Here is a 12052-nt window from a genome sequence, read left to right on the forward strand (position 1 = left end):
AGGCTTGCAACTTGTAAGATATAATTTACATAACTCATATGCTTTATTACTACCGTTGACAAAATTGTTTCATGTTTTCAAAATAAAAGCTCTAGCACAAATATAGCAATCGATGCTTTCCTCTTTGAAGGACCATTCTTGTTACTTTTATGTTGAGTCAGCTTCACCTATCTCTCTCCACCTCAAGAAGCAAACACTTGTGTGAACTGTGCATTGATTCCTACATACTTGCATATTGCACTTGTTATATTACTCTATGTTGACAATTATCCATGAGATATACATGTTACAAGTTGAAAGCAACCGCTGAAACTTAATCTTCTTTTGTGTTGCCTCAATACCTTTACTTTTATTTATTGCTTTATGAGTTAACTCTTATGCAAGACTTATTGACGCTTGTCTTGAAGTACTATTCATGAAAAGTCTTTGCTTTATGATTCACTTGTTTACTCATGTCATTACCATTGTTTTGATCGCTGCATTCATTACATATGTTTACAAATAGTATGATCAAGATTATGATGGCATGTCACTTCAGAAATTATCTTTGTTATCGTTTTACTCGCTCGGGACTGAGCAGAACTAAGCTTGGGGATGCTGATACGTCTCCGACGTTTCGATAATTTCTTATGTTCCATGCCACATTATTGATGATATCTACATGTTTTATGCACACTTTATGTCATATTCGTGCATTTTCTCGGAACTAACCTATTAACAAGATGCCGAAGAGCCGCTTGTCGTTTTCTCGCTGTTTTTGGTTTCAGAAATCCTAGTAACGAAATATTCTCGGAATTGGACGAAATCAACGCCTAGGGTCCTATTTTGCCACGAAGCTTCCAGAAGACCGAAGAGGAGTCGAAGTGGGGCCACGAGGCGCCGCCACCATAGGGCGGCGCGGCCTGTGCCCCGGCCGCGCCGACCTGTGGTGTGGGGCCCTCGTGTGGCCCCCCACGTTGCCCTTTCGCCTACTTAAAGCCTCCGTCGCGAAACCCCCAGTACCGAGAGCCACGATACGGAAAACCTTCCGGAGACGCCGCCGCCGCCAATCCCATCTCGGGGGATTCTGGAGATCTCCTCCGGCACCCTGCCGGAGCGGGGATTCATCTCCCGGAGGACTCTTCACCGCCATGGTCGCCTCCGGAGTGATGAGTGAGTAGTTCACCCCTGGACTATGGGTCCACAGAAGTAGCTAGATGGTTGTCTTCTCCTCATTGTGCTTCATTGTTGGATCTTGTGAGCTGCCTAACATGATCAAGATCATCTATCTGTAATGCTATATGTTGTGTTTGTCGGGATCCGATGGATAGAGAATACTATGTTATGTTAATTATCAAGTTATTATGTCACACCCCAACTTTTGCAACCTGGTTTAGTTATCCTTAGTGCAAAAATTAGGGGGAACAAAAACTTTTTGTATAGACTAATTAGATGAATTGCCTTGATCTGTTTGTTATAATGAATTGCTTTGATCTGCTGGTAGGTGAATTGTCTTGATTTGCTTGATGAGTTTTGTCTTGAGCTAACCCAAAGAACAACACCTCTAGTGGTAAGATAAATAACTCACCTAATAAAACACATGTGTGACTTAGGAAAAATTGTTTTCCATTTTACTACATCAAACCCTTCTCTTGATGGCAACATGAGTGTGCCATCTTGATATTCATCTTTGTGTAGTCTAGCTCAAATCATCCTTTATTCCAAACTTGAGATCACCTACCCCTTAAAACATCCATCTCTTACACTATAGTTGAAAACCCCTAAGACATCACTAAATTTGGCTAAATCCTAAATCTGTTTTTAGGTTCCATTTTGGAGCCCCTGGATTTAAGCTACCTCTTACCATCTAAGGCAATACATCTAATCTTAACTCTACCTTGCCATGAGCACTTCCCAGCCATGTCCTTGCCTTGAATCCAATCACTCTTACGCTCAATTATCCTCGCTAGTTTTGAGGCCAAGTCAACAACCTGTTTTGACAAACTTCCAAGATTCCCATATTGGAAGTTGACCTCTAAGCACCACGATCGTTATTGGTAATCTCATTGCATGGATTCCATCTATGCAACACTCTCTTCAACTTCCCCATCTTGCATATCCCATGCTACCCATGCAACCCTTATATTCACTTGATCTTCTCCCCTATCTAATGTTTCAACACTAGATCATTTCTTCCTCTTTTACCTCTTGTGTTCATTTAATCCAAGTTTAATCTTCACAAGACCAAGAGTGGAAATGATGGGTACATTGAGTAGCCACCATCTACCCTTGAGAACACTCCTCCCTAAAATAGTTCTCTTTCTCAAAACCCTACTATTTTTCTTCTTCTCGGTTTTGACCACGTAACCACTTCTAGTTTTATTAAAAATCTTCAAATGTTTTCTTCAAATAACCAGAGGGAATTGTGGATGGTATTTTGTGTCATCTCACTTCCTTCAACCCAAAATACCTTTTTATCAAAGTATTGGTTTTATTATTTCTTCTAATGCATGGTTACGGTACATGTGCCATCCTTGCACCCTTTTTGATAACACATGGGAAAAATCTATTTGGCAATATGATGCAAGTAGACCTATTTTGTTTTAAATATCTTTGGTTCTCTTTCAAAATGTTTTCAAAGGCAAGTTCCATGAAAACCCCTCCAACTTTTGATCAACTCACATATAGTGGTCCATACCAATCTTTCCAAATGTGAATTCAAATTAAAACTTCTGTTCATCAACAATACCTTGGATCTATCTCTTTCCATCATTTGTTTGTCACAAACAAAGTGATAACAAATTTTCCTTTTAAATGCATGACACCCTCACTCTCCATTTCTATCTATATGTATCTACCTCCATTGACATTATCTCCTCAATATCATGCCTTGTTCTATTCACATGGATGTTGTGCATCTCTCTCAATTGTTCACTTGAGTTTGCAAGAATGGAGCCGGCCATTGTATGTGCATGAAAATTTCGGCCAACCCTCTTCTCCTCACTTCCTTCCTCCACAAGGCTTGCCTCCCAACTATCCCAATCACTAAATGGGCAGCCACCCACCATGGCCAATCAAAGAAGGAGGCAGCCACCCCTCTCCCTCTATAAAAGAGACTTGGCCGGCCACCTCCCTCCCTTTGCCTCTCATTTTCCACTCCCCACACCTTCCTTCACTTCCTCACACTATTCTCCTACCTCTTCCCCACGAAATATTGCTCCCCCAAGGCTTCATGGCCGGCCATGGCCATGGCAAGCCACCAAGATGAAGCTTCCCTCCTCCCTCAAGCTCCTCCTCACCATGAGAGCCTCCCTCTCCTTCTTCTCCCCAACCCTAGATGGTTTTCTCTCCTCTTCTTCTTCCTCCCTTGCTAAGATTGGATCTTGATGCAGGTGCATGTTGGTCCAAGCATGGAGAAGCTTGAGCTATCCTCAGATCTGAAGTTCTTGAGCAAAGTTCGTCCAAATCCCTGCAGTAATTTCTGCTATCTTGCTGTTTCAGATTCTGGTACGAACTTGTAAAATCCACCAAATTTTGTGTGCAGATCCAAATCGAGTGATTCAAAGTTCCGCCGATAGGAACTGAAAATATCTACAACTTGGCGTTGGTCTCATACTCAAATTCGTTACGGATTTCCCACGGTAAATAGTTTTATGTAAACATGCAGATTCACTGTTTGTTAGATTTGTCCAGTTTTACCAAAACCTTTTTGAGCAAACTCAACTGCGGGTGAAAGCTCTCTTCAATACCTTCGTTTTGGCGGTGGTTTCACTTCGATTGACCTCCTGAAACTGAAATGGTTCACATATCAAGATCTGGTCAGATCTGACTTTGTCGAATTAAACCAGGAGCTTGGGAATGAATTTTTGAATGAAACCAATTGGGTAAGAACCAGCTTTTCAATACCTTTCAGATGCAGCTGACCTCATATTTTTATGAGTTATGTACGATTTTGGGTGAATTAAACTTGTTATATGTGTTCTGCAGACATGGCTGTTAGCTTTTAAATCACCAAAAATCCATTTGTGATCCAAATTGAGTGATTCCAATTTAGTAGAACTACTGGATGTTTTCTTAATCATCTCAAAGAAGTTTCAAACCCTTATCTGTTCTGTAACTCCAGGGGTAAAGCAAATGGTATAGATATGCAGTAATCTTGTCAATCCATTCGTGAGAGTTTCAGAAACAATTTGAACCCAAATCCAATTGTGTATGCATCTCTGTTTTAATATCTTTCAAATGCCAGTGGTCTCATATTTTTAGGATTTTTCTACGATTTATGGCTTACAGATCTTGTTTTCTGTATAGTCAGATTGAAAGAAATTCCTAAAATTTTTGGTTTAATATTTTTGGGTGATTCCAATTGGGTTGGTCTTGTTTTAGTACTGGCCATCTAGGAAAAATACTGTTAGTCTCTGTTCATGCATATTGGTTACCGATATTAATATGTGTGTGTTATATGAGTTGCTGAAGCAAAACTTTTCGGTTTATTTAAAACCCTTGACCAACTCTTTTTAGTAGAGAGGGTCAACCTTTGTTTTGTGCTTTCAAAGCAAAACCTCTGCAACTTAACATTAGCTCTTTTGTTTAGCTTGAGTTTTCAAATGATGTGGAATATGGTTTGCTTCCTATTTTGGATGTTGTGTTATATGAGAAAACTAAGTTAGGAAAACTGTTTTCTACTTTTCCAAAAATGTTTGAAAATGTTTTGTGAATGTATTTGATGTCAAACTAATGCTCTTGTCCTCTTTATGATGTTATCTACCAGGGGATACTTAGTTGTGCCATGGTGATACCTAGAGAGGCAATTGCTAAGTCGTGGCACTCTCATACATTTACTAGGTAAATAAATGGGGTTTTCTTTTAGTTGCTTTGTAGTATCTATAAGTCTTTTGTATGTTAGCCCTTAGTAAAGTGGTTATCTATTGATTGTTGAATGTTGCATGCTTGTTATGTTTGGAGAAATGTGATTTATTGTGTTCCTTTTATATTTTCCGGCGATAGATGCGAACAATTTCGGAGGAGAAGAAGAAGAAGTGGAATCGGACAAGGTTTTTTTTTGTACTGTGGGAATTCTTATTTGATGGAGTTGAAAAAGTCCAGGGACAAATAAGCCAAGGCAAGCCATCTTTTGATCTCTTGCTAATTATCCTCTTTGTTGTGTTCATTGCTCCATTCTATGCTTGGTTCCTTGTATCTTGTGTTATGATTGGTCCTCTTCTATGCATACTTGTTCCCAAGTATGTTGAACCCTTGTTGATGTTATGCATGCTTACCCTAAGCATGTATGCCCCCTTGACCACATATATGATCATCTTCTTAGTCGTATGATGATTAACATCATGACCCTTGTTTAATCATACTACTTATGTTGTCCCTACGCATGCTTATCCTAAGTATGTATGATCCCCTTAACACCTCATTTTATCACCTCCTAAATGGTATGATGGCTAGCATCATGCCATTGTTGTCTCTTAGTTCTTACATGAAACTATAGGTTGGGAACCCCTTGGAAAAATACCTTGTTGAAAAGAATTTTCGGAAAACCTTGGGTGAGTTGGACTTACCTAAGTTTGTGTTTATGAAAGGAAATGATCTTGGCAAAGATGGTTGGAAAGAGAATCTTGTTTATGAAAACTTTGGCGCCTAAGTACTCACCCATGACAATTAACCCGCGCAACCACAGCTACTCCAACGTGGGCACGGAGCTTAGCTTGACGTTTGTTCTTCTTAGCATGAGGCACCGCACAACTATACAAGGGTACGGCTACCCCCGAGTCCGGGTTGTCATGGTTGGGACAATAGTATAACGGGAGGCCTTCGGGGCTGACCCGTCCGGAAGACACTATGGGTCTCCCGGCTTGGCGGTGGAGCCACGCTCAAGAGGAGGTGAGCTGCCACGGTGCCGGGAGGTACATACTCCATAGGGTAGGACCTCTTGCTAAGTCGAATGGGCGAAAGGCTATGTTCGGGTATCCGTCGTGGCATATGTTGTTATGCGGGGATGATGCCCACACGATAGGTATCCGGATAGAGGTGGGGAAAGTGTGCAAACTCGCAGAGTAAAATCTATTCGAATAGCCGCGTCCGCGGTCATGGACGGTTGAATTGGTCTGTTGCTTAGCCTCGATGAGTTTTGGTTTACAAAATGGTTTGGCAAAATGAAAGGAAAGAACTTGTTTTGAAGTACCGGAAGGGTACGGAAAGGTTGTGTCGACCATATGGAGATGGTCGGGAAGGACAAATAAATTGGGTTACCCCATCCTAGTGTTTTATGTTGTGGAACTCTTTTGAAGTATCTCCTTCAACAAAAATATAGAGATGTCATAGGATATCTTTTGAAGTATCTCCTTCAACAAAAATATAGAGATGTCATAGGATATCTTTTGAAGTATCTTCTTCAACAAAAATATAGAGATGTCATAGAACCCTCTTAGTGTCCCCTTCAACTGTGATGTGGGATGCTATATCCACAAGAGAAACTGATTCTCTTTCACATGCTATATCCACAAGAGAAACTGATTCTCTTTCACATGTTATATCCACCGGAGAAACTATTCTTCCTCTCTTGTCTTCTTTAGTTAGAATTGTTATCACCTTCTTGATGGTTTGCGAGTACAATTCAAATGTACTCACGGCTTTGTCCCTGGCTATTTACTTGGCCAGACCTGGAGGACTTCGACAGATGAAGAAGAGTTGACGACGTCTATGCGATTAGGAACGTCTTCCCAGTCAGTTGCATGTAGGGTTATGGCAGATGACTTGGGTACTGCGCTGCTGAAGTGATGATGCTACTCTGATGTTTAGTTAGGCCCTTCGAGGCTATTATGTAAGTATTGGTCATGTGACCATGTTGTAATTTTCTTATTCCACTTTGTAATGGATGGTGTAATTTGATATCAGTTCGGTTATGTGTTCACGGCGCACTGATCATGGGATCGTGAACTGTATACATAACAGGGAATTTCGGACAGCTAGTCCGGGGTCCCCACAGAGCTGGTATCAGAGCTATCCTGATTGTAGGAGACCTTAGTTAGCATGGACGTTAGTTAGGCAAACAAGTACTTGGGAAAAACTATTTACGAAACAAATTCTTTCTTTAGTCGGAAGCATAGCTTCTACTCTTCTTATTTATTCAAAGCTTCTAAACTCTTATCTCTCCGCTTTATAAATGTTTGAAGGTTCTTACTCTATTGTCTCATCCACTTCAAACCTACATATTGGACGATGTCCCCGACTCAGACCGGAGACTCGAAGTCGAAGATGGATCAACCTTTTTGGAAGACTCATGTATCTCCAACAACAGCTATTGAAGATTGGAGGCCGACTTTGTGTGCACCTAAAGGGATAATTAGATCATGTCTTTGGTTGTCACCAAAGTCTGTCGATGAGCTGACCTTGTTCCTCCGTGGACTTGCACTTTTTGCAGTCGTCAGGGATCAAGTCCTCTGTTCTTGACTAGTAATTTTTAGGCCAGCCACGAGAAGATCTTGACTTCGGGAGCACCTCAACAGCTACCTCTTCGAAGACCTCATATTTCCGGGATGTCGAGACTAGAAGTTCTACGCAGTTTTTCGCCTCCACTTCAACATCGGCGACTCAACACCCGGCCGTGTCACCATCAACTGCTTCGAGAATCCTTGTTGAAGATGATGTCAATAAGCTGAAGATGGCAACATATGTGACCGTCCCCCAAACCTATAGGATGGATAGGACAAAACTCAATCGCTTTGATTGAGCTACCCCCGCGCATTAGGAATTTCTGGGTACTTAGAGTACCATGTCTGGTTTGATGATTGCTTGTAGTTCCCTAGTGTGCTGCCTTGAGAGTTTGTATCTGTTTGCTGTGTGCATGTATGTCTTGCTATTTAGACGTTCCCGCCCTTTTTAATTGTTTGAAATTTGTGAAACAGAAATTAAAAATGGAAATCTGCCAGTGTACTGTTTTGCTAATAAAAATAGTTTGGTAGGTCCGATTGATGTGATTCCTATTGCACTAGAACCAGTATGAAATTATCTTTCAGACGCCACTGACCTTGTATTTTTAGGATTTTTGTGCGATTTTTAATAAATAAAACTTGATCACTGTTTCTGGTTAGTAGTTTGAGTCTCAAAAATTGAAAAATAAATATTTTTGAATGATTCCAATTGTGTTGATCTTGTTTTGTTACTGTGCATCTAGGAAAAATACCAGTAGCCTCTGTTAGTGGTATTTTGTCTCTGGTTATGGTTGTATGGGTGTCACATGCAATGATAGGATTAAAGTTTGCCTCGCCGATGTATTGCTAACTGCTAGTTAGTTGGGTAGATTAACGAAAGACTCTAACTCTAAACCCGTTAGCAGTCATTTTTCAACCGTCAGGGAAACTAACTCAGACCCCTATCTACGCCGACTTCCTTGAAGATCAGCTAGAGCATCTCCACTACGCCAAGAAAGAAGAAGCCCTACCTTCAAGAGTGACTGCATCTCTGCGAGAAGACATACTAACTTTGTCTAACCTTGGAGTATAATTGCGCTAACTTCAAGTATAACTTTTTGAAACTACCCTCTAACACACCGTCTAACAAGCTGAGAGGACAATAGCGTCAAAGCCAAGGTACATCACATGGTTCATCTGGTCCTCATCAAGTGAAGCTCCTGAAGATACCTCAAGACTCAAGATTAGGTGTAGTTTACCCGCTCACTTCTTAACTGGTGTAAGTCAGCACCGACCCTCAAGCTGAAGATTGTCTCCGATGACCTTTGATGATGCTTCATTTGGACAACAACCAGGCGCTTCTTCGACTTACTAACTTAACGCGCGTTATATGGATTAGTAAACACCGTGAGTGCCCCTTGAAGCTATGGACTACACATCACCCTCTGAAGATGTTCTACTCAAGACGAGAGATATCACTTCCTCGAAGCACCAACAAAACCCGTGCTAGAAGCTCTGAGTCTCTAGAACCCCCGTTGAACAATCTTAAGGGTGGAAGACTTCGTCTTCCACTAATTTTTTTTAAGCTAACTCTAAAAAGTTTTCGACTCTGTTAGGGCACCGTTGGATTGCATTACCTCCCCTAGAATCATGAACCCTGCTAGGATCCTTAAGAAAACTACATATCCAACACCTGCTGGGAGTAGTCACCCTCTTCACGAAGCTTGCTCTCGGCAGAATCTACCGTGTCTCTCAGAAGCTGAAGTTGCAACCCTCTCAACAGAGGCACATCTACAGAAGAATGGAGTCTAACTTTAGTTAAACTTTGCAATCCCTCTAGTTCTACGCTTAGTAATCTCGGGACGAGATTATTTTAAGGGTGGAAGATCTGTCACACCCCAACTTTTGCAACCTGGTTTAGTTATCCTTAGTGCAAAAATTAGGGGGAACAAAAACTTTTTGTATAGACTAATTAGATGAATTGCCTTGATCTGTTTGTTATAATGAATTGCTTTGATCTGCTGGTAGGTGAATTGTCTTGATTTGCTTGATCAGTTTTGTCTTGAGCTAACCCAAAGAACAACACCTCTAGTGGTAAGATAAATAACTCACCTAATAAAACACATGTGTGACTTAGGAAAAATTGTTTTCCTTTTTACTACATCAAACCCTTCTCTTGATGGCAACATGAGTGTGCCATCTTGATATTCATCTTTGTGTAGTCTAGCTCAAATCATCCTTTATTCCAAACTTGAGATCACCTACCCCTTAAAACATCCATCTCTTACACTATAGTTGAAAACCCCTAAGACATCACTAAATTTGGCTAAATCCTAAATCTGTTTTTAGGTTCCATTTTGGAGCCCTTGGATTTAAGCTACCTCTTACCATCTAAGGCAATACATCTAATCTTAACTCTACCTTGCCATGAGCACTTCCCAGCCATGTCCTTGCCTTGAATCCAATCACTCTTACGCTCAATTATCCCTGCTAGTTTTGAGGCCAAGTCAACAACCTGTTTTGACAAACTTCCAAGATTCCCATATTGGAAGTTGACCTCTAAGCACCACGATCGTTATTGGTAATCTCATTGCATGGATTCCATCTATGCAACACTCTCTTCAACTTCCCCATCTTGCATATCCCATGCTACCCATGCAACCCTTATATTCACTTGATCTTCTCCCCTATCTAATGTTTCAACACTAGATCATTTCTTCCTCTTTTACCTCTTGTGTTCATTTAATCCAAGTTTAATCTTCACAAGATCAAGAGTGGAAATGATGGGTACATTGAGTAGCCACCATCTACCCTTGAGAACACTCCTCCCTAAAATAGTTCTCTTTCTCAAAACCCTACTATTTTTCTTCTCTGGTTTTGACCACAGAACCACTTCTAGTTTTATTAAAAATCTTCAAATGTTTTCTTCAAATAACCAGAGGGAATTGTGGATGGTATTTTGTATCATCTCACTTCCTTCAACCCAAAATACCTTTTTATCAAAGTATTGGTTTTATTATTTCTTCTAATGCATGGTTACGGTACATGTGCCATCCTTGCACCCTTTTTGATAACACATGGGAAAAATCTATTTGGCAATATGATGCAAGTAGACCTATTTTGTTTTAAATATCTTTGGTTCTCTTTCAAAATGTTTTCAAAGGCAAGTTCCATGAAAACCCCTCCAACTTTTGATCAACTCACATATATTGGTCCATACCAATCTTTCCAAATGTGAATTCAAATGAAAACTTCTATTCATCAACAATACCTTGGATCTATCTCTTTCCATCATTTGTTTGTCACAAACAAAGTGATAACAAATTTTCCTTTTAAATGCATGACACCCTCACTCTCCATTTCTATCTATATGTATCTACCTCCATTGACATTATCTCCTCAATATCATGCCTTGTTCTATTCACATGGATGTTGTGCATCTCTCTCAATTGTTCACTTGAGTTTGCAAGAATGGAGCCGGCCATTGTATGTGCATGAAAATTTCGGCCAGCCCTCTTCTCCTCACTTCCTTCCTCCACAAGGCTTGCCTCCCAACTATCCCAATCACTAAATGGGCAGCCACCCACCATGGCCAATCAAAGAAGGAGGCAGCCACCCTCTCCCTCTATAAAAGAGACTTGGCCGGCCACCTCCCTCCCTTTGCCTCTCATTTTCCACTCCCCACACCTTCCTTCACTTCCTCACACTCTTCTCCTACCTCTTCCCCACGAAATATTGCTCCCCCAAGGCTTCATGGCCGGCCATGGCCATGGCAAGCCACCAAGATGAAGCTTCCCTCCTCCCTCAAGCTCCTCCCTCACCATGAGAGCCTCCCTCTCCTTCTTCTCCCCAACCCTAGATGGTTTTCTCTCCTCTTCTTCTTCCTCCCTTGCTAAGATTGGATCTTGATGCAGGTGCATGTTGGTCCAAGCATGGAGAAGCTTGAGCTATCCTCAGATCTGAAGTTCTTGAGCAAAGTTCGTCCAAATCCCTGCAGTAATTTCTGCTATCTTGCTGTTTCAGATTCTGGTACGAACTTGTAAAATCCACCAAATTTCGTGTGCAGATCCAAATCAAGTGATTCAAAGTTCCGCCGATAGGTACTGAAAATATCTACAACTTGGCGTTGGTCTCATACTCAAATTCGTTACGGATTTCCCACGGTAAATAGAGTTCTGTAAACATGCAGATTCACTGTTTGTTAGATTTGTCCAGTTTTACAAAACCTTTTTGAGCAAACTCAACTGCGGGTGCAAGCTCTCTTCAATACCTTCGTTTTGGCGGTCGTTTCACTTCGATTGACCTCCTGAAACTGAAATGGTCACATATCAAGATCTGGTCAGATCTGACTTTGTCGAATTAAATCAGGAGCTTGGGAACGAATTTTTGAATGAATCCAATTGGGTAAGAACCAGCTTTTCAATACCTTTCAGATGCAGCTGACCTCATATTTTCATGAGTTATGTACGATTTTGGGTGAATTAAACTTGTTATATGTGTTCTGCAGACATGGCTGTTAGCTTTTAAATCACCAAAAATCCATTTGTGATCCAAATTGAGTGATTCCAATTTGGTAGAACTACTGGATGTTTTCTTAATCATCTCAAAGAAGTTTCAAACCCTTATCTGTTTTGTAACTCCAGGGGTAAAGCAAA

This window comes from Lolium rigidum, chromosome 1 (genome assembly GCF_022539505.1).
Source record: "Lolium rigidum isolate FL_2022 chromosome 1, APGP_CSIRO_Lrig_0.1, whole genome shotgun sequence".
NCBI classification, from domain to species: domain Eukaryota; kingdom Viridiplantae; phylum Streptophyta; class Magnoliopsida; order Poales; family Poaceae; genus Lolium; species Lolium rigidum.